At 46.2% G+C, this 21,647-nt stretch overlaps 2 protein-coding genes across 2 annotated transcripts in view; one reads left to right on the top strand and one right to left on the bottom strand.

Annotated features, from left to right (window-relative positions):
• The window catches only part of RASSF8 (Ras association domain family member 8), a 71,063-nt gene extending 56,382 nt beyond the window's left edge, over window positions 1-14,681 (bottom strand). Inside the window, exon 1 of the mRNA XM_035127576.2 lies at window positions 14,436-14,681. The gene's annotated coding sequence lies outside the window, so the exon portion shown is untranslated. The remainder of the gene's footprint in view (window positions 1-14,435) is intronic.
• Window positions 13,705-21,647, top strand: part of LMNTD1 (lamin tail domain containing 1) — a 104,658-nt gene continuing 96,715 nt past the window's right edge. Inside the window, exons 1-2 of the mRNA XM_060279495.1 lie at window positions 13,705-13,928; window positions 14,033-14,112. The gene's annotated coding sequence lies outside the window, so the exon portion shown is untranslated. The remainder of the gene's footprint in view (window positions 13,929-14,032; window positions 14,113-21,647) is intronic.

Genomic DNA, 21,647 nt, shown 5'->3' with positions numbered 1-21,647 from the left:
TTGAGCTGAAGGAGTGACGCCTCCAGCTGCAATGTCTGACAGTATCCACACAAAAACCAGACAGTAGTAAGTATCAAATTATACCTGGTGCTCTAAAGAAGAGAAAGAAAAAGATTAGGTTTCCTAATCTGTCCACATCTACAAAGGAAAACATCTTAACAGAGACATAACAAGTTGCTGTTTACATTTCCCCCTCTTTTCAGGTATCTGATGTGTGCATATTATCCAGGCCTTTTCAGCTTAAATGAAGGTTACAGAGTTTTTAAAGTGTTTTAGGAAACGTGTATGTGCACATTCGCAGAACACACATATTTGAGAGCATCACAGACTGAAGTAAACCAACACCAAGACTATTCAGTCATAGGCAAGGTGCTTCTTCATACACACAACAGTCTATCTTGAGCGGGGGGGGGGGGAGAGAAATCAAACATAAATAGTAGCCTTTATCATAGTTGAGTAAAGCTTTTTGTTCTTCAGGTTGGATATTAAGTGAACACACCCAGGAGGAGTGAGGTGGGTAAGTATAATGAAGTTTATGGTACATTTGCAGCTAGGACACACTGCACCATACACTAGTTTTGTCATAAAAGCAAAATAATTCATTAGTGACTCGCTGCTGTCTTCTTAAAAAAGAAAAAAAGAGCAGCCAACCCTGTCTCCCAGAATTGAGCCTAGACCCACAAGAGCAGCCAAGACTAGCGCCCATTGGGACAGAAGGCAATAGGTGAAAGCAGATTCAGCTGCAGGTGGAACCAACTAGTCCTGGTTTTGCCACATTCTCCTCCTTCCTGAATTCTGCAAAGAGAACACAGACACTGAGGATGAGGAAGCTGAGAACCAGGGCTACCCCACCCCCACTCTGGACTGGTTGTGAGTTGCTGGCAGCTGGTGTGGGCAAGCCGCTGGTGCAGCCGGAGCGCTCCCCCACTGGAGCCCAGCGGGGCCATGCTGCGTAGGGGGGGGCAGCCTGAGGGGGAGGCAGCGGGCAGACGCCAGCCCCATGCTGCCATTTTAGACAGTACAGAGCCTGCAGGCGCCTGAGCCACTGCATCACTCCTGGGAGAGATTCCCCCCCCTGCTCCCCTAGCTACGCCTCCCATGGAGAAGAGCACTGGGGTCGCCTCTTTCCTGCCTCCCTCCATCTGTGCCTGCTCACTGTAGGTCTGGGCTGCTCTGTTGCCTTTGCTGGGGCAGGGAACCCCAAGAAACCCGGCGCCTGCGTGGGGGTGCCAGGATGCAACCCCCCCCCCCGAATTTTGTGCCCAGGGCCATGGACCCCCCTGCCCCACCCACACTATACCACTGGTTGTAAAGCAAGGAGCCAGTGGAGGCTGGTTGAGGGCAGGATGAGCTCCATGAAGCTGTGCCCAATTCATCCCAATAGACCAGCCGTCACGGAAACACCAGCAAGACGTGTTGAACAGCTAGGTGAACCTTACAAGGTCTGCAGTGAATAAGGGGGCCAGGGCTGAGGAGGAGAAAGCACAAAGGACAACAAGGCATGCGAAAAGTCCAAGCTTGTAATCGGCAATAGTCTGTTATGAATTTGTGAGGTGCCTGGACTCCCCTTCTAATTTCTGGGTGCCAGACACTGGGTTTAGCATTGTAAAATACAGACCAAACCAGTCTTCCCGAGTCTAGGACTGCCCAAATGGTTCAGTGGGTAAGCAACAAAGACAGGGTGGTGGTAAAAAATGCTTTCAGGCTGAGGGAGCTAGTGTTTGTTCAGCTTTCCGGGCTATGTGGCCAGCATGACTTCTGGCGCAATGGAAATCTGACGGAATCAGAGCGCACGGAAACGCCATTTACCTTCCTGCTGCAGAGGAACCTATTTATCTACTTGCACTGGCATGCTTTCGAATTGTTAGGTTGGCAGTGGGCAGCTTGTGGTTAGCAAGCCGTTTACAAGCTGGAGAAAGGGGGAATCAAAGCATCATGGGGCTGGCAGTTTTGCATCCATGAGAGAGGCGGAACCAGCTTTGAGCATAATGCTTTGAACCCCTCTGCATTAAGCTCAGGTTGTATATACAGTCGAATGGAATCCGTTCCGGAAATCCATTTGACTTCCAAAACCAGGGGACCTCAAACTACGGCCCACAGGCCGGATCCAGCCTGCCAGGCTCTTAAATCCGGCCCTGCACCCAAAACGCAGCACCAGGTTTACCTCAGCGCGCAGGGACTGACTGAGCGGGCAGCAAGGCTTCCATGGCTTCCGATTGACTGCAGGAAGCTCCTGCAGCCAATCAGAAGCCTTGCCACCTGCTTAGTCAGTCCTCACGCGGTGAGGTAAACCTGGTTCAGTGTTTCCGTTAAAAAGAACGTGCGCACTTAGTCCCTTCGGCCCGTTGCCTTTCACGCATACATGTGTGCCCACCACAGTAGTGAGCTCGGGACACGGAAGTGGGCAAGGCCATTTGGAATTTTGGCACAAGAGTGCAAACCGGGCGTTGAGGGGATTTGTGCACGCGCATGAGGCAGAGGGAAGGGAGCAAAGAAAAAAACAGGGCTGCTGCATCCGGAAACTCTCGGACGGACGGAACAAAGCGATTTGCTCGCATGCAGGTACACACGAGCCCTTGCTCTCTGGGGCTCCGAGGAAATTTAAAACAAAAAGAGAAAGGGTGGAGAGAGGTAATGTGCCAGCGCTTTTGTGTTTCCTCACTGGCAGGAGCGGCAGGGGGTGGGTGGGTGGGGGTGGCGTTGATGTCGCCAACTTTGGGGCAGGGGGAAAGGGCACCCTCCCTCCCCTCCACCTGAGGTGAATTTTGGGGAAGGGTGAGCCTGGCAGAGGCGGTGAGGGTAGAAACAGGGCCCTCACGTTGTATATTGATTTCTATCCTGCCGTTTCCCATGACAGGGACTTGGGGTGTCTTACAGAGGGAATGGGAACCAGCCAAAACCTGGAGGGGGGGGAGCACAAGTAAAAACATGGATGAAGCTGTGTTTCTGAGAGGCCTGGGGGAAAGGAAGCTGAGGCAGTGGTAGGGGTCGGAAGGGGCTTATTCTAGCCAGGGTCATACTTCCAAGAGGCACCTAGTTGGGGAGGGAGGGAGGGAGGGAGGGAGGGAGGGAGGGAGGGAGGGATATTGTGCCCAAGGCTTCGTGGAAAGTGTGAGGTTGGGGGGGGGGAATTATTTGAGGTGCATCCCATCCTGGGAGGGTTGGAGGCAGCAGGACTTCTGAATGCCCATCTAGTTAGCCAAAATCAGGCCCACACTTCCCACTGAAATACTTGTAAGTTATGTTGATTAAAATTGGTCTTCATTTTAAATATTGTATCGTTTTTCCTGTTTTTTGTTTTGTGAGTGGTCATCTGTGCCATCATGAGTATGAGTTTTGTGCCTGCACAGTGGCAGGTTCAAAACGTTATTGAGCTAAGCAGTAAAAAGTTGTCAAAATCCTGCTGACAAACTTCACAATAAAGACCTAGGATTATGGTTCCAGCCTTACTACCTCTTCAGGACAATAGCAACGTTCACTTGGCACGGCTTTTGAGGAAAGCCTCTTTTTCTCTTCATCTTTTTTCATCCTGTATAGTTTCTCTTTCTTTGCATTTTAGAATTTTTGATCATTACTACACCTAGTAAACTGGCTAAAATGTATAAGGAAGTTTCTAATAATTGCTGGAAATGCCAACAAGCAGATGAACCCTTTTTTCAAATGTGGTGGAATTGTAGGAAAGCAAGGGCATTTGGGGAGGTGATTTTTGATGAGATTAAAAAGATGTTTAAAGTGATGGTATTAACCCTATATGAAGCTTTCCTTTTAGAGATTATAGGGACAGAAAGTCCCAAAAAGGATGATTAAATTGTTTACACTTCCAGAGCTAGATACATTACTTCTGTTAAATGAGTCACTATAGCCGCTAGAGGGCTGTGAAAATTTGTGTCCCAGGCTTTTTAGACACGGTCTACCCATATACTATCTGAAACCAATGGGGCACATGGATTGTCAGATGTGAAATATATTGGCATCACTTTCAGCTCTCCGGCCCCACTGCATAGTCATAATACGCTTTTAAAGGGGGAATTTAACATTCCTAAAGCTGTAGCTACAGAAACACCTGCTTGAAAAGCAGTCCACTTATGTCCCTCACACGCCTTGTTCAAAGGAACACCTCTGATCTGCAGATATAACCAATTGTTTCCTGTTTCCATATATCATGCCTTTGAATACTGCTGCTGCTAATACTACTAATACTACTAATCATGTAACTCCTCCTTAGGCTATGTACCCATTAGCAGCTTAAAATGCAGCAAGGTTGTTCTCTCCCCACTCCACATTTCAAGGTTCATTTGTGCCTTGCTGTGCACACCAGAGAGGGGGCAAGGTTGTCTTCAGCAAGTACATATTAGCTGTTTTTCTTCTCACCCCCGCCCCATATAGCCCCCTCCTAGAACTCCTCAATGACTGTCTCCAATGTACACACTTGACTTAAGTTTTCTAGTTGGACTGAAGCTGGTAGGAGGAAATTGCACCAAACAGTTGTACTTTGCAAGAAACGACACCACTGATATGCATTGTGGCTGCAGTTTCAAAAACTAAATGTGTACAGTTCCTGATATTAAGATAGAAATACTGTATAACTTCCTCCAAAATAGTTAAAATTAATGATGATCAAAATGGTCATTAAAATGATCAAAAATAATTGACTGTTCAACTACTTTAATTCTCTTCTAATTATAACAAGGGCTGTAGGGATGCTGTGAAGACCAGACTCCTGAAGAACATCTTCCCTCCTAAATGTAAGTGCTTCTCAGTAAAGCACATCTCAACTTTTTAAATTTTGCTTATGTTTTATACTAGTCCTATTCACATGGGCGTAGGCAGGGGGCAGGAGGGGGCAGCTGCCCCCCCCCCCCTAGAAGCAAAAATTTAATGTATTTTACAGACCATAACCAGCACAAAACTGAAGTGGAAAGGGCTTTGCTTTAGCAAGAGCAGCTAAGTCTCCGCTGGGGGGGGGGCACAGCTGTAACAAAAACACATCAAATAAATAAAGCAAAGTGGCTACCAGTAGTTAAGCAGTTAAGACAATGGAGCATATATCCCCAGGCAAGATTCGATAGCTGACCACTTCACCCTACTGTTCTTCAGTGGGAGGAGTTAATGAGCATTCAGGAATCGCATTAAGAGTTCTATTGGCGATTTAATGAGGGTGCAGAGGATTCAATTTGACTAAGGTGGCTCTGCAAGGCTAAAAGGAAGTGAATAAGAAAGGGGGGGCTGTAGCTTTGACAGACACAGTGATGTTTATAAAAAGCAGTGGTGTTCCAGTCTGCCCCTCCTCCTGCATCTGTATACTGTAAATCAGGGGTGGCCACCTCCCAAGAGACTCTGATCTACTCACAGAGTTTAAAACTGGGAGTGATCTACCCCCTTGTGGGGGGTTCAGGTCAAAGCTGTTGAGTTTTTTTAAGGAAGGGAAGCCCTGTTTTTTGGGGTTTAGGTCAAACTTGTTGAGCTTCTTTTAGGAGGGAGGGAGGTCCATTTTTGTTTAGGGCTTCAGGCCATAGTTCAACTTTTTTTAGGGAGGACGAAAATTTTGGGTGAGCTTTTTTTAGGGGCGCCAGTGACCTACCAGTGATCTACCACAGACATCCAGTGATCTACTGGTAGATCACAATCTACCTGTTGGACGTGCCTGCTGTAAATCAAGCAGAGAGAAAGCTGCTTACAAGGCTCCTTGCTGCAGAGTTCCAGCATCACAGCGTCACCCAGAGGCACCCACAAATATAAGTTATCCCTCTCTCTATTTCTTCCTTCCTTCCCTCCCTCTTCCATCCTTAATAAAATAGGGGGGGCAGATAAGCCCCACATAGAAAGCCCATCAACATGGGGGGGATGACTCTTTCAAATACGGTATTTACCAGTAATTGGGGGGGGAGGCACCTAGGCCTCTAGGAGTTGGCTGCTATGCCTAGGAGTAGGACAATTCAAGAAAGCAGAATGATGCATATGCTATGGTAATATATCAATAGAATCATAGAATTGTAGTCGGAAGGGACCACAAGGGTCATCTAGTCCAACCCGCTGCAATGCAGGATTTTTTTCCTAAGGTGGGGCTTGAACCCATGACATGGTTGAAATATTATGCTGATATGCAGCAACGCCTCGGAGCCGTCGTGGCTGCGGCCGTGCCTTGCCTCGCCTTCGCCCGCCCTGCCACCCCCTCTCGTCTGCCCGACCCTCCCGCCCTCTCCAGCCAAGCAGGGTAGCCGCCGACGCTGCCAGTCCCAGAAGCACAAGGTGGCCGCTGCTGCTGCCGCCGCCACAATGTCCTCGGGCCCGCTGGCCCTGTAGCCCCGCCCACATCCCACTTTGTGGCCCCTCCCCTCCCGTGCCTTGGCCCCGCCCCTAAACGACCATGGCTTGCCCCCCCCCTAGTTTTGATCCTGGCTATGCCCCTGCCTATTCATTCAACGAAGCTGAACAACCACAGACATTTTTTCATTAAAAGCAAAGTAACTGCAAGACGCTGGAGATCTCTCAACTGAGATATTTTGGAAGTTTGGATCTCAAAAGGCACGGGGCTTGATACATGGACAGACCACCTTAAAATGTGAACACTGTATAGGAAAGAGGAGCACCACCTTTTCTGTAACATGGTTTGATTTTATTCAATACATACCATCCATTGAAGATGGTTTTTGCCAACCAAAAATACACAGAACACTGTGGAATGGTACTTTCAATTAATCACTTTATTGATGCTTGTGAAAACTTACAAGCTGTGCAGAAAACTACCGTATGTCTTATTTAGAGGCAAATCCACTATGGGAAGGGAAGGGTAGTTTTATTTGTTGTTTTAATGTAATTCTGTTTGTTTGAAATCAATAAAATACATTTTTTCCACACACAAAAAGCAAAGCAAATATGTGGACTGCATGTAAAAATAATACTGAATCAGGAAAACCAGGATCACTTTCAAAAACAGAAACCACCACCAAGAGAGAGATTTCTGCTCCCCTTTATAGCCAGCATTCACCAAGTTTGTGTCCTCTTGATCATTGGTCATCCATAGTGTGGGTCAGGACCTGCTGGATGTTGGTTCCAGGTATTATTAGTCATAGTCAGCAGAGCCAGTCAGAGACGAGAGTCGAAGAAGAAGAAGGAGGAGGAGGAGGAGGAGGAGGAGGAGGAGGAGGAGGAGGAGGAAGAGGAGGAAGAGGAGGAGGAAGAAGAGGAGGAAGAAGAAGAGGAGGAGGAGGAGGAGGAAGAGGAGGAAGAGGAGGAGGAAGAGGAAGAGGAGGAGGAGGAGGAGGAAGAGGAGTTTGGATTTGATATCCCGCTTTATCACTACCCTGGGCCTAAGGAGTCTTAAAGCGACTAACATTCGCCTTTCCCTTCCTCCCCCACAATAGACACCTTGTGAGGTGAGTGGGGCTGAGAGACTTCAGAGAAGTGTGACTAGCCCAAGGTCACCACCCAGCAGCTGCATGTGGAGGAGCGGAGACGCGAACCCGGTTCCCCAGATTACGAGTCTACCACTCTTAACCACTACACCACAGTGGCGGTGGAAAGCAGCAGACTGGGAAAGGCTATGGCCAATTGATCTTATTCCCCACATAGTGCCAGTAAAAACCTGACTGCAACTGTCCTAAAAGGAGCTCAAGGTGGTATACCTGATTCTACAGTCTCCATTTTATTCTCAACAACCACCCAGTGAGGGAAATTAGGCTGAGAGTCAAGACTGAACAAAGGTCATCATGAGCTTTGTGACTAAATGGGGATTACATCCTTGTCTCCCAGGTACAACATTCTAACCACACCACACTTAACCATGGCTGAAAGATTGACAGCTTGCCCTTGGACCACATAGTCCCTCACTTCTCTTCGCCAGTACAAATTCCTTCTTCCTACATCAAGAAAGTTGTTAGCTGTGGTTAATGCAAATCCTAGCAGGATTTCCTAACTAGCCTCAGGGCAGGGGAAGAACACCATTTGCCCACTGGCCAGAGCCATTTCCTCAACTCCAGTTGAGCCCTTGATGGTATAATTATATACAGAAATGTACGGAGGAACAGTATATCTGGGTAAAACAAAACAAAACTCAAAACTATTTATTGCTATTAACCTTAAATAATAATAATAATAATAATAATAATAATAATAATAATAATAATAATAATAATTTATTTATACCCTGCCCATCTGGCTGGGTCTCCCCAGCCACTCTGGCCGGCTTCCAACAAAAAAATGAAATGAAATAATTTATTAAACATTAAAAGCCTCCCTAAACAATGACTTCAAGAGGACTGTTTTGAGTATGTGGCCTGAAGAACATACTTAAATCTGCCATGGCTGGGGAAACCTCATTTAGAAAATTGAATAAGCATTGCCCATGCCAACTAAGAGTACTTTTTCATCATACATATTTAAGTATTCATAACATGGGCACCAAAAATAAAATCCAGTCATCGTCATCACTCCCTTATGCACTTCTAAGGTGAATATTTCATGCTTGCTCAAAGGCTGGGAGAAGTCATCATCACCATGTCAGAACAAGAAGAGAGCCACTGGAGATGGCACAGGCACAGGCACAGGCAGCCCATGCCTTTCCAAATCATTGAACCTCTACAGACTCTTCATTTTAGAACACCTGTAGGTCACTCAGCAAACAGTGGCTCATGCAGCCCAAATGTTTACTTTGAATTTCAAAGCTTTACATGACATACCAGATTTATTTTGCCACTTAATGTACTCTCCCCAATCTTTCACTTTAAATACATTTTATGGTTTTTAAATGAGAAAGGGGGGGGGGAGCTCACTTGTACTTACCTGAAAGCAATTTTAAATAAATGGCTGATGTGAGGAGTGTGTGGGGAAGGAAAGGCTTGTTCTGGTCAGCAAGATAGCTGCCATCATGTTAATAATAATAATAATAATAATAATAATAATAATAAGATGCCAATGTATACTACTAGTCTGAGGAGGGCCAGAGAATAAAAGCATTAACAGTTTGCTAGAAAACTCAAAAGCTTGGGAGAATGGCACAGGGGTTATCAAATGAAAGGTATTTGCTACTCAAGTTTTTCATAAATCAAATGTAACACTATTTTTCAGCATAGATATTTCCTTTTCAAATGCAGAATGTGTTGGGGTAGTGTATAATTTTTAAAAATACACTCTCAGGGTTTCTCAAGACTGGTGACAGTCCTTAAGTTTGAACTTTGTAAGCAGAATCTTAGTTTACCTACCGTCTCATGAGCCAAATTTGAACTCATGTTTGAGACCTGGGCCAGAGGTTCCCCCTCCTGATCTAGACCTGCGCATTTCTAAATCTTGCCATAAATCTTGCCTCCAATGTGGATTTATTTTCTGTAATAGTTTATTCATCATCTTTGATAAATGTGATACAATGTGTAACTAATTTTAGATGTAGCATTTTCATGCTGCTAATATTCCTACATCTGAATGAACCAGCTAATATATATACTTACCCCTCACAGACTCAGCAGCAAAACTCCCTTCCCTAAGCACATGCTTCGGTGATATGTGTGCAACCAACTATTTGAAAATGCTAACACAAGGATAATGTCACAGCAAGTGTAAAGGTTAACCAGCTGAAGAGCTGGCTGAGTATCAGCTTCAAAAACGGGTATGTACAAATTTACCTCTCACCTTTAACTCATTTTTGTAAAGAGCACACTTTTTGCCAATGCACATTACACTAAGCAGCAAATACTTTTTTTTTGTTTTAAGGTTATGAAAATTGAGGTGCACATTAGATTTGATGGCACATTGGACTTGAGTAAATACAGCAACCCTCCTCCCATGGTTAAAACACCCTGAGTAGGGACTCCAATGAAAACCTCAGCAAACAGGTGGATCCAAATGGGAGAAGGCCCCTTGCCAGTTAGGGTTTTATAGGCTCATGTCAGCAGTTTCAACTGGGCTCAGAACTAACTCAGAGTAAGTGCATATCTTTAATTTGCCTTATTGGATTAGGTGTGTTTGGACTCTGAATAGGGAAAGAAGAAGCAGCAAACACTCAAACCCCAAGTCCAATACTCCTGTATACACGGGCTCCTCTTCCACCTTTGCATGCTGAACATGAAGCTCTGAAGGTAGATTCTAACAGTCTTCAACTGACAACCCTCCTACTTTAGTAGCCTGTTTAGAACTAAGGCAGACCATGGCTTCAAGCAAATGCAGGCACTCTCAGGGAGGAGATTACAACTCCTTCACTTCGCCCCAGGAGTTTTCTTCTGCATCATGTTGAGCTAAACCATGGCTTTGCTTAGCATGTTGCCAAAACCTAGGCTTGTTGTTTAGTTCTCTCCAGACTAACCACGAGCTATAAAACAAATCCTGGCTTAGTGTAACATGTGAAGCCGGTATGTCACTTCTCATCATTTGTTCACACCCCTTTGAATTCATGTCAAGCCCAATGTGGCAATCCTACAGTACCTAAAGAAAGCTGCAAGTTCATAAAAAGCCAGGCAACATGTTTAGCAAAAAGAAAATACTTCCACTGAATATAAGCAGAAGCAGGTTATGTTCAAAACAAAAGCCAACCATGACACAGGTGGAGAGTTCCAGCCTTAAACAAAGTCTTTTTGCACTATTCCTCAAGAGACTAAGTGCAGCAAAGAGGCTAAATCTGGAATGGGGAACCTCTGCTTTGCAGGCCAATCACGGCCAGGCAGGAGTCCCAATTTAGCCCGCAAGGCAGTTTTCCCCAAACCATGTTCACTTGCCCACCGCTATCAGTTGACACCACTAATTTGGCACTGGCTGCTTGATCCTGTTCCCGGGAAGCAACGAGATTGTGTAGCCAAGGCAGCAGGATTTAATCCCTGCTCATCAGCTGAGCATGGGCGAAAGCACCCTTTGAAGCAGCCTGCAAAGAGGCTGTTGCAATAGGCTATCTTAAACCCTTTTTCAAGTTTCCCTAATTCCCCATTAAGTTCCCCCCTCAAATTCCTGATATCAGGGAATATTATGGAAGAAGGGGGTGACTTAGAAAAGCTTTTTCTCCTTTTCCTGCCTCTGGGAGGGGGGGGCTGTCTTTTTCTCCTTTGCTAGGAATTTGATGCCCAACTGTCAAATTTGGCCCATAATGCTGACCCTGATAAGGATATGGCCCATGGAACCAAAACACACTTTCCTTTTTTTAAAAAAAGAAGAAGCTACATGCAGGCTTGAGTTAGATCATGGATCAGCAAATGTTTTTGGGAGGGAGCCGGTTCACCACCCCCAGTCCTTTGGGCGGGACGGGCTGCACATGCATGCACGTGGCGGAGGGGGCTTCTCTCTCCCCCTCTCTGCCCCAGCCCTCCCCTCCCCCTGCCTACCTTCCCCCCAGCTCTGCCTGCGGTTGGGAGCTGGCAGCAGTGGTGGCGCCTCTCCTTTCCGTGCCAGTTTCCCCTGGGGGGCCAGCAAGGCTTCCTATTAAAGCCCAACCCCCTTCCTCCGCAGGGCGGGGAGAAGCCAGGAAGAGGAAGGGAGGAGGTGTCATCGCAGTGTGTGCGAGGGAAGGGGGAATTGGGGGGGGGAATGGCGCCTGGAAAAAATTTTTAAAAATGGTGATCACACCGATCCAAGCAGTGACTCCAGAGGGCAATTGGGCCTGATCCAGTCCGCAGACCTTAGTTTGCCGACCCCTGAGTTAGATGAATCATAACATCCCAGGATGCAGAATGAACTCTCAGCAAAATATAATTCCTCTCATTTACTTCACAACAGCTCTCACTAGAAAGTAAAACAAGCTTAGGTGTCCTCAAACCAATGATCCATCTCTTTTTCACCTCATCTGGATGCTCGAACTATCAGATGCTGTTCAAGCAAAGTACTTCAACAGCTGGATGGCACAGATCAATGAAACTAAAATCTCTTTTCTCTTGCCACAGTTCCCCTTTCCCAGTCTTCCTTTGAAGTCTGTACTACTGAAAAATCAAAACAGCGGAAGAACACGTGCTGCCATTACAACTCTGAATACAATGACAATATTGCACAGCATGATGCTTTGTTCTGTAATCCCAGATTATAGAAAGTATTAGTTTCTTTTGTTGAAGACAATCCTGTTTTTGAGTACCTTATTGGAGTAAACAGGAAAACTAATTTTGAAAATTATGTTAAGATTAGAATGACTAAGTACCTTGTTTAATGCACCAATCCATTCCACACTACGGTTCTCAAGGTTTACAGACAAACATTTTTAGTGCATAAGTGTTCAGAGTCCATCATATCAGCAGTCTTTACCAGGCCATATAATAATGCTCTGGTCCATGGGGTCACAAAGAGTTGGACACGGCTAAATGACAACAAATAAGAATGAAGGTCTGCATGATGCCCCCTCATATTGCAACCGAAGGGGGGGGATTGCTGAGGCTAAAAGAACAGAGAACTTCCTGACCTAAGGCCATCTAACCAGTGTTAGAAACCGGATAGAAAAGTCATTTGTCACATGGCTCCTGGAACGCAAAAACATAATAGCTAGTCGCCATTTCACACAACCCACCCCCAGTTCAGTGTCACTTTCTATTTATTTTTCTGAAACACAGGAAGTAATTCATAATTCACATCAGTGACACATTGTTAATATCACGTTTTTAATAGTAATTATATGAAAGGTTCTGGGATGCCACATTTACCATGGCAAACTAACTATGTAAATGTTAATGCATTTTGGAGACCTTCCTTTCAATATCCAGAAGCTGAGAATCTCTTAAAACATTAAAAGAATACTGTAAGCACCATCCCCCCTCTCCCACTTGATGTCTGTCATGCCCACTCAAGAGTGTGGATAAAGAAGATGTCAGATGAATGCTATTATGGCATAAACGAAATGAACATTTGTAGGCTAGTCTACAAATGGGAGTGTGCATCCACAATCAATATCTCATGTGGATATTATTGGGCACAAATATTACCTCAGTCTGGAAATGGACCAGAAAAACTTTCAGTTTCACAATCTTTTTTTATATGAACTCCAGAAAACATCCATTTGCCCCTACAAATGTGCGTGTAAATGACAAAAATGGCAACCTCAGATTAATCTGCAAAACAGACAGCAGCACTACCCAAAACAAAACCAGATTTTTGCAGATTATATACTGGAAAAGAGAGCAAGCTATTCCATTGCTAGCCCAATTCAAGTCCACAAACATACACATTTTCTGCATAAATTGGGATCTGGCATAAATTGGCCAGATTAGAATGCTTCAGCCCTTAATAGAACAAGTGAAAAGCATTCTTTTACTATCATCTGAAGACTCTGGTGCCCAAATCAATGGACAGAGATTTGTTTACTGTCTCTTCACAGTCCAGTGAGCATTCAATTCTAACTAGCAGTGATGCTGCCAAAGTGTGATGCAGAACTGGCTAAAACCACAAGACAGACTTTGTAACTCTGCAGCTCAGGCAGGCAGCATGGTTTGGTCAGGGATGCAGGCATTTATTTTCCTTCAACATTCCTGCCCTCAACCCTCCCATTTTTCCACAGGCATGTTATCTCTCTCTCCTGCCATCCAATGCAGGATGTGGCAGGTGTTAAATCTTTCGAGAGTGCCTTTCCCAATATTGCATTTTCATTTATAAACATTACTCAAACCCATGAGCAATAGTAACTTGCAATTTAGCAAAAGCTCTGCTGACGTTATCAAAATGACATGGAAACGCTTTACTGCACAGCACAGGATTAGGAGTTTTGAAACACACATAACACAACTTTGTACCATTATCAGTGACTCATAGGAACAGTCACCACAGACCTTGAGAAGGGAACTTGCTGCTGCAGCCTGGACCAACAAACCAAAGCCATCCGTTCAACCTTTTCTACTAAACTAGCCGGATTCAAACCGCCCTATTAAAAAACAACCCTGATCCACTCCTGCAGCGGCAAAGTTGATTTATTCCCCTCGGCTGGATCCTAGGCATGCTTTGACTCAAAGTATTTCTCCCACGTTCTGCAGGACTTCCAGGTAGGTGCGCACAGGGGTGGGAGATGAACAAGCTGCCCACTTGGCAGAGAAGAGGAAAGGGCCAGGTGTGGGGCTTTCTTATACTTTTTTTTTTAACCCTACAGAGCAGCGATCCTCTTTACGCACCAGGAGCGAAAGATCAGCCTGACGTTTCGACGCATCCCGAGTCCAACCCCCTGCGCACGTACGTGGGAGGTGGTGGTGGGCGGGCGTCCCCCTGAACTCCGTGGCACTTCACTTGAACCAAAGCGCGCTGCCGATTTTTATTTTTACAGTCCTGTATTTAAATGGTGGGGAACGTGAGAAGGCGCCGACGTAAAAGAGGCATTAGAAGGGGGAAATGAGAAGAGGAGGAGGCAAGACGGAAGAAGGGGAACGCGTCGGGGTCTGGGAGAGAGGAGAGTGAGACGCTGCGGGGAAAGGGAGGGAGGGAGGGAAGGGCGGGCGAGGGGGAAGAGGGAGGGGGCGCCAGGAAAGTGGCCCTGCAACTCCCAAGTTCCGACTTACAGCTTTTCTGCAGCAGAATCCAGCCCAGCCGGGGATCAACTGCCGCAGTCGCACCAAGCGGCGAAGCCCAGCCGAGAGCGAGGCGCGCGCAGGACGGAGCCCCCGTCGCTTCCCGTGGCGCAGAAGTTCGCGTCTTCTTCCTTCGGCAGCCTGAGGCGCCGCCGAGCTGCGGGGCGGACCAGAGGCGCGGGCGCGCGGGCGGGCGCCCCCCCTCTCCCCCCTCCCGGCTGGGCTGGGCTGGAATGGGCTGGGCGGAGCTCCTCCCTCCCTCCCTCGGCGCCTCTGCAGCCCCCTCTCCGCGGCTCTCCTCCGCCGCTGCTCTGCCCGCCCCCTCGCTCTCTGCGCGCTCCTGCTCCGGGAGAGATGCCGCGTAACGGAACTGGGACGCGAGCGCAGCATTGTGGGAGCCCTTAAAGCAGCAGCCCGGGGAGGGCCCGATCCGCACGGCACGACGCCTTGCCTCGGTTCGGTTCGGCGGCTGCTTCGCACGTGCCATGGATACGTGACGCAGAGCGGGCTGCTTCGCGAGCGCGCGCTCCGTCACGGGGCTTCCCCTTCAGAAAAAGGGGCGGAAAGGAAAATCGCAGGAGCACCGCTGCAGAACTTTTTGCAGCTCCTCACTCTGGAGGCCCCTGCGCTGCGTGCCTCAACCCAGGGCTGCCCTTGCTCCTCGCGTGGCTGCTGAAGGTTGCTGCACGCATCCTCACCACAGAAAAGCCACATCAGACGTTAAGCTTCATAGACTGGGGTTTCAGGGTAAGCGTTTCTTACCCTGCGGAAATTTTGTGAGAGCCAGGTAAATTGCACAGGCAGCACACGTTAATAATTCTTCCACCTTTCAAAATGAGTTCGAGGATGGAGAAGTCTAGGAAGGGGTGGGGGGGTTGCATGCGCGGGGGGGGGCGCCCGATCAAGTAAAACGATAAACATACTTAACTAACTGGCCAATCACGTCGGTTCTCCCCCCCCCAACAAAAATCCTGGCTACGCCCATGGTGGGTTCCATTAATTACATAGGTAAACCAGGTGTGAGCCTTTCATGTTTGAAGTCACAATAGAAATATGTGTCCCATGAGTCATATTCCTTTTTACATTAAAAAATACCTAACATGGGTTCAACATGCTAGGTACTACCAAATAGGAAACCTACTACTGAAGCAGGAGAAAATCTGCTAGAAACAGGCATTATTCAATTATAAACGATTATTATTATTTCCACTTTGCAAACAATAACTTTTTAATTATTTCCTGTACTGCCCTGAGCGTAAATTTGTAAGTGTGGGAGAACCATTCTGTCATTCAAGTTCAAAATGTGCCGTGGCGTTCAATCTGGATATAAGCTTATACTTTTTAGCTCTTGAATGTGGGCAGATTTAACTTGTATTGTGTTGAATAGTTGGTTGACATAGCACACGACACAGCTATTTCTCCAAGGCAGCTCTTTCTTTGGAAGCTGGAACAGAACTAACTGCTCAGCCAGCCTGCTTTTATACCCTGCTGGCTCAAACAATGTAACAAACCTAACTCAAAGTCCCCTCCTAAAGTTCCCGCCTAAAACAACTGACGAGGACCTGAGGGAAAACTCCAATACATACCACCCCTCCCCACTGAGAGTTTCGTTAGTGCAACAGCATAATGGTTTCAAGGTACAAAAGCATAATGGTTTCCTGGTACATACTTCTATTTACCACGCATTGTATCTTGTACAGAGCTAACATAGTCCCTTAAGTAGGCTGGCCGCTTGGTGACCCTGTTGGATTGCCGAGGGCCAGTACTCGAGTTCAGGGGTTTTTCCGATGCCTGCTGAGGCTGCCGTGCAACCGATGGAGGCGGTGAACCCAAGTGTTCAGGCTCCGCTACTGTCAACAAACCCTCCCTGGTTGGACTCTGTGGTTGATTCAGTGCAGCAAAAGTCCGAACCCCGGGAGAGTCCGGCTTGGCCTCTGGCGTGGCTTCGCTAAGTTCCTCCTCTGCAGGTTATGAAGGGGATGATGATGGAACCTCGCCTTCCATTGGTGTTCGTTCTATAGTTGGAGGTGCAGTTGGGGGCACTGTGGTAGTGTCCAAATTCCCAACCCTGTGGCTCAACTGATCTACGAACGACCGTCCTCGAGCGCCACCTGGTACGATCAAGGCCCAGTGACCCCCACTACCGTAGCCGGCACCCAAAGAATGTCCCCCACCAAGTTCTGAGCAAAAACCCGATCTCCCAGAATGAAAGACTGTGGCGCATTGACACACCCCGGGGGTTCGGCCACACTAACGTTCATCAACAATTCAGCTGGACTCCGCCCTGTAGTTGCATGAGGGGTGATTGTTGCACGAGCAAGTACTCTGTGACTCACTCGTGCCTGTCCCCTTGATTCAGGCGTGCAAGCAAACACCGTATTTTTTGCTCCATAAGACGCACTTTTTCCTCCGAAAAAGTACCAGTAAGAGGAAATGTCTGTGCGTCATATGGAGCGAATGCATGGTCCCTGGAGCCGAATTGCCCAGGGGTGAAAAGCAGACCGTGCTTTTTTTTTAGAAAGAGCTAAAGGTTAACAAGAGGGAAAGAGAACCCACTCAGCAGCTGATTGCAAGAGACCGGGAGGGAGATAATAATAATGATAATGATTATTATTTATTTATTTACTTACTTATACCCTGCCCATCTGGCTGGGCTTCCCCTGCCACTCTGGGCGGCTTCCAACAAACATTAAAATACATCAAATCACAAATTAAAAACTTCCCTAAACAAGGCTGCCTTTAGGTATTTTCTAAATGTCAGGTAGTTGTTTATCTCTCTGACCTCTGATGGGAGGGTGTTCCACAGGGCGGGTGCCACTACCGAAAAGGCCCTCTGCCTGGTTCCCTGTAGCTTCGCTTCTCGCAACGAGGGAACTGCCAGAAGGCCCTCGGTGCTGGATCTCAGTGTCCAGGCAGAACGATGGGGGTGGAGACACTCCTTCAGGTATACAGGGCCCGAGCCGTTTAGGGCTTTAAAGGTCAGCACCAACACTTAGAATTGTGCTCGGAAACGTACTGGGAGCCAATGTAGGTCTTTCAAGACCGGTGTTGTGTGGTCTCGGCCACTCCCAGTCACCAGTCTAGCTGCCGCATTCTGGATTAGTTGTAGTTTCCGGGTCACCTTCAAAAGTAGCCCCACATAGAGCGCATTGCAGTAATCCAAGCAGGAGATAACTAGAGCATACACCACTCTGGTGAGACAGTCCACAGGCAGGCAGGGTCTCAGCCTGCATACCAGATGGAGCTGATAGACAGCTGCCCTGGACACAGAATTGACACAGCTAGCTCCCTTCCCGGTCCCACCCCCTTGCCCAGTCCTCCATTGTTGTGTTTCCCCAGCGACATGTGACTGGCTGATTAGATTATCTGTCTGGAAACTGTAGAAATGGCTCCCTCCCCCCCCTTTCCTAAAGAAGCTGCAGAACTGTGAGTTGAACTCCATAAAAACAGGATTTCCCCCCTTTGCAAGGTAAGCTGCACAACTTTGAGCTGATGCTCAAAAAAATGGAGCTTTCCCCCTTTGCAAAAAAGCTGCACAACTGTGAGCTGATCCCCAAAAAAACTGGGCTTTCCCCCTCTAAAAATTAGGTGCGTCTTTTGGTTAGGTGTGTCTTATGCGCGAAAAATACGGTAGTTACAATAATGCAAAAATAAACATCACTATTACATTTCATTAATTACATTTCATTAATAATTGACCCGCCTAACAACAAATAATTACAATTACAACAAATAAAGGCTTGAAATATCTTGCTTTGCATGTATCTATCTCATATACAGTGGTACCTTGGTTTGTGAACGCCACGGAGGTGTTCGCTCGCTGAGGTATTTGTTCGCCGAAGGCACGCTTCTGCGCCGATAGAGTGCTTTCGTAAACGGAGGTAGTCGTTAACCGAGGTTCCACTGTACAGTATTGGTTTCACCTTTTAAGTTGCATTACTGAAGTGAATGCACTTTTCGATGATATTCTAATTTTCCGAGTTTCACCTGTACACTTCATGTTGACTGAGGATGTTAGGACCAGTGCAGGTGTGAGAGTGGCCATAACCAAATCTAAATCTGGAATGATTCCAACTCCAGCTCCCCAAAAACAGATTATTGAGCGAGCACCTCAAGCAGTTACCAGTGGTCACTTCATGAAATGGTCTCTAGTTTACCCTTGCCATAATAAATTAATTAGTTCTTAGGATGCCACAAACCTTCGATTGTTTTTGCTTTCATATACAAGTTTTAAAAGATCTTGGCTGCAATCCAGATGGCACACATACATTTAAAAAAAAAAATTGTGGGGGGAAATCCTGTTCCTCAGCTTTTTCCAGGGAACTCGTGAATTGCATTTGAATCTCCCAAATCTAGAAATAAATTTGAGGTTTTAGTAGAAGAGTTATTTAAAGGGACATTTAGGGGAACGGGAGGGGATGTGTACAATAGGGGATGCCTAACCCCTCACCATAGACCACTGAGTACACAGCAGCCAAGGTCTGAGTCTGGCAGAACCAGGGCTATATCCCGCACCAGGTCAAATTAATAGGACAGTCAGTACAAAAACAGTGCCAACTATCATGTTACCAAACCTATACAGGTCCCCAATCCTATGTTACATGCAAGCTCAAGTATTTGCAAGGATGCCAGATGCATGTGATATGTGGTGATCTTTATTCCACAGGTAATACCACAGAGCTTATTGCACTTGGAGGAATTAAAAAAAACAATTCAGTCCCAATTTGAGTTTAAACAGACTAATACTTATTTACAGTGCCAAAATTATTGTCATTGAGTAAAAGGGTTCTGCGGCTTGAAGCACCAAATGCTATTCTGCATAATAGCAAGATGGTTAGTTATTGCAAGGGTGGGGGAGACAGCGCTGAATATGGAAGAGTGAAATGAAGGCCTAGATGCACCAAGGGAATGCTCAAATACAAAAAGAGACATGGGGGGTGTTGGGAGGGCAGAACCAACCTGATTTGTCAGTTAATTATTTTTATTGTCTTACTCAGAATGGATAACCAAACTAAGTCTACATGCACATTCTCCATCCTAATGTGTTTAATGAATGTGCAGAGGGCAGAGTAATTCTCTGTCTGCTGGCCCTCCTGCAGTTGTCCCTTTCACATTAACACTGAAGGCAGAGAGATCTGGGGTGGGGTGAGCAGGCATGGTTCTGATCCCTGTCTGAATATTCAGTGGATTTTGAATTCCTAAGATCCAAACCAGAAACTCCAGGTCTCTGGGTTGATGCTCCTCAAGATTGCATAACTACCTTTAATGCCACCTGACCTGATATGGCTATAAATACTTCCAGGTCAAGCCTGAGGCAGGAGGCAGGCTCCGGACTTCTCTGTGTCGCTTGCTGGCCGAGCTCCAGATAGTGTGCATTTTCTCCCTGCCTGCATGTTTGATCTCTGTTAGCTTTCTTATCCATTTACCTGCCATTTTGTCTGCTGCCTGCCAACCTCTTTGATCCACCTCCCTTACTAGCATGGGTATAGCCAAGGGGAGGCAAGTAAATCAGTAAAAATACCCAACTGAGGTTCAGCCCCTCTAACATGAAGCCTCCCCCCCCCCAATATAAATCCTGGCTACACCCATACTGCCAGCCTCTTCTGGAGGGGGGGGGGGGTTCTACAGGATCTGCTAGAGTCTGAGCCGGTCCTACTGTTGGCACAGGATGGCAGTGGGCCCACATTGAGCCTCTTCACTGCCAGTCTGGGATCTGGTGTAGCAAACAAGTTTTTTTCCTGCTGCCCCACAAATGGCAGTCTCCACTGTTACCAGTCTGGGAGTAGAACTGCAGCTGAAATGAAAAGGCCTACATGCCAAACATAGTGTTGAGTGCAGATGATGCATTTAGATAGGAAATTTAGATCCAGTCGTATGTGTATGTGTAAACATTGTGAATCAGCAAGTGAGTGTCCATTAACATCATGGGAACATGACTTTCATCTCAGCTAAGAATTAGTTCACCATTGGTCATTCACATAAACTGCTACTGTGGCCTGATCTGCACAAGCCCCATAGATATTTGACATTTTGCTGTGCAAATTTTAGAAAAGCCCACACGGATTAGTCATTTTTCCAAAGCGTTGCACTTTAGCTCTGATAGAATGGCTTGATTTCTGTACTCTAAATATTTATCCTGTGGTATTTTAATGTATTTCCCCCTGAGATTTCTACCTCGACGTTTATAGCCTGCTAGTAGCAAATCCAAGAGGGTAAGACTCACATATGTAACAAAGAATGAATCTTCTGATCCTTTTGACTGAAGCATGCTATGCTTTCCTGCAGTGAAACAAACTGGATGACTATTTTAGGATAATTGAGTTGTTTGTTGCCTGGAAAAATGTGAGTTATGAGAAAGACTCAATATACTTCTCCTACTACCCGACTTACCTGTATATTGCATGCAAGAGAATTTTATTTGTTTTATGGAGGGTATACCCCTTTCCTGCACCTTAAGGATCAAAAGCACAGAAGCAGAGATAATTACAAAAACAAATTTAGAAAAAAGTGAGTCTAAGCTGGATAGATTTACAAGAATATCATAGGGCACCTTGTCAAAGGCCTTGCTGAAATCAAGATAGGCTACATCCACAGCGTTCCCTTCATCTACCAGGCTTGTAATTCTGTCAAAAAATGAGATCAGATTAGTCTGACATAACCTATTTTTCAGAAACCCATGCTGACTTTTAGTGATCACAGCGTTCCTTTCTAGGTGCTCACAGACCATTTGCTTAATGATCTGCTCTAGAATCTTTCCTGGTATTGATGTCAGGCTGACTGGGCGGTAATTGTTTGGGTCCTCTCTTTTCCCCTTTTTGAAAATAGGGACAACATTTCCACCAACCCCATTGAATTACTCTACTACTTTAGGGTAGTTTTCCTAATCACTTGAGGCAAGTAATGCCATTCTTTAATAGCAGATGTACCAGTTTGTTTGTAATATTTATTGATTTTCAAACATTTCAAAATACAAAAATCCACAAAGAGAGAAACAAAGAGCAAAAGGGGGGGGGATGGCAATATGACATAAACAAAAGAGAAAAAGAAGCGGGGGAGAAACATATCAATTCTTACATTAACTTGACATTGTAGACTTCCTCGATTCCTCCCACACTGGGTCCATTTTTAAATCTAAATTAAGCAATTTTCCTTTATCATCTTAAATCATTCTAATGTAATTTTTCCATTATCTCACAACCAATT

Source organism: Zootoca vivipara, chromosome 10 (assembly GCF_963506605.1).
Source record: "Zootoca vivipara chromosome 10, rZooViv1.1, whole genome shotgun sequence".
In the NCBI taxonomy this organism is placed as follows: Eukaryota; Metazoa; Chordata; class Lepidosauria; order Squamata; family Lacertidae; genus Zootoca; species Zootoca vivipara.
The sequence above is the reverse complement of the archived record's forward strand: the minus strand, read 5'-3'. Positions and strand labels throughout refer to the sequence as shown.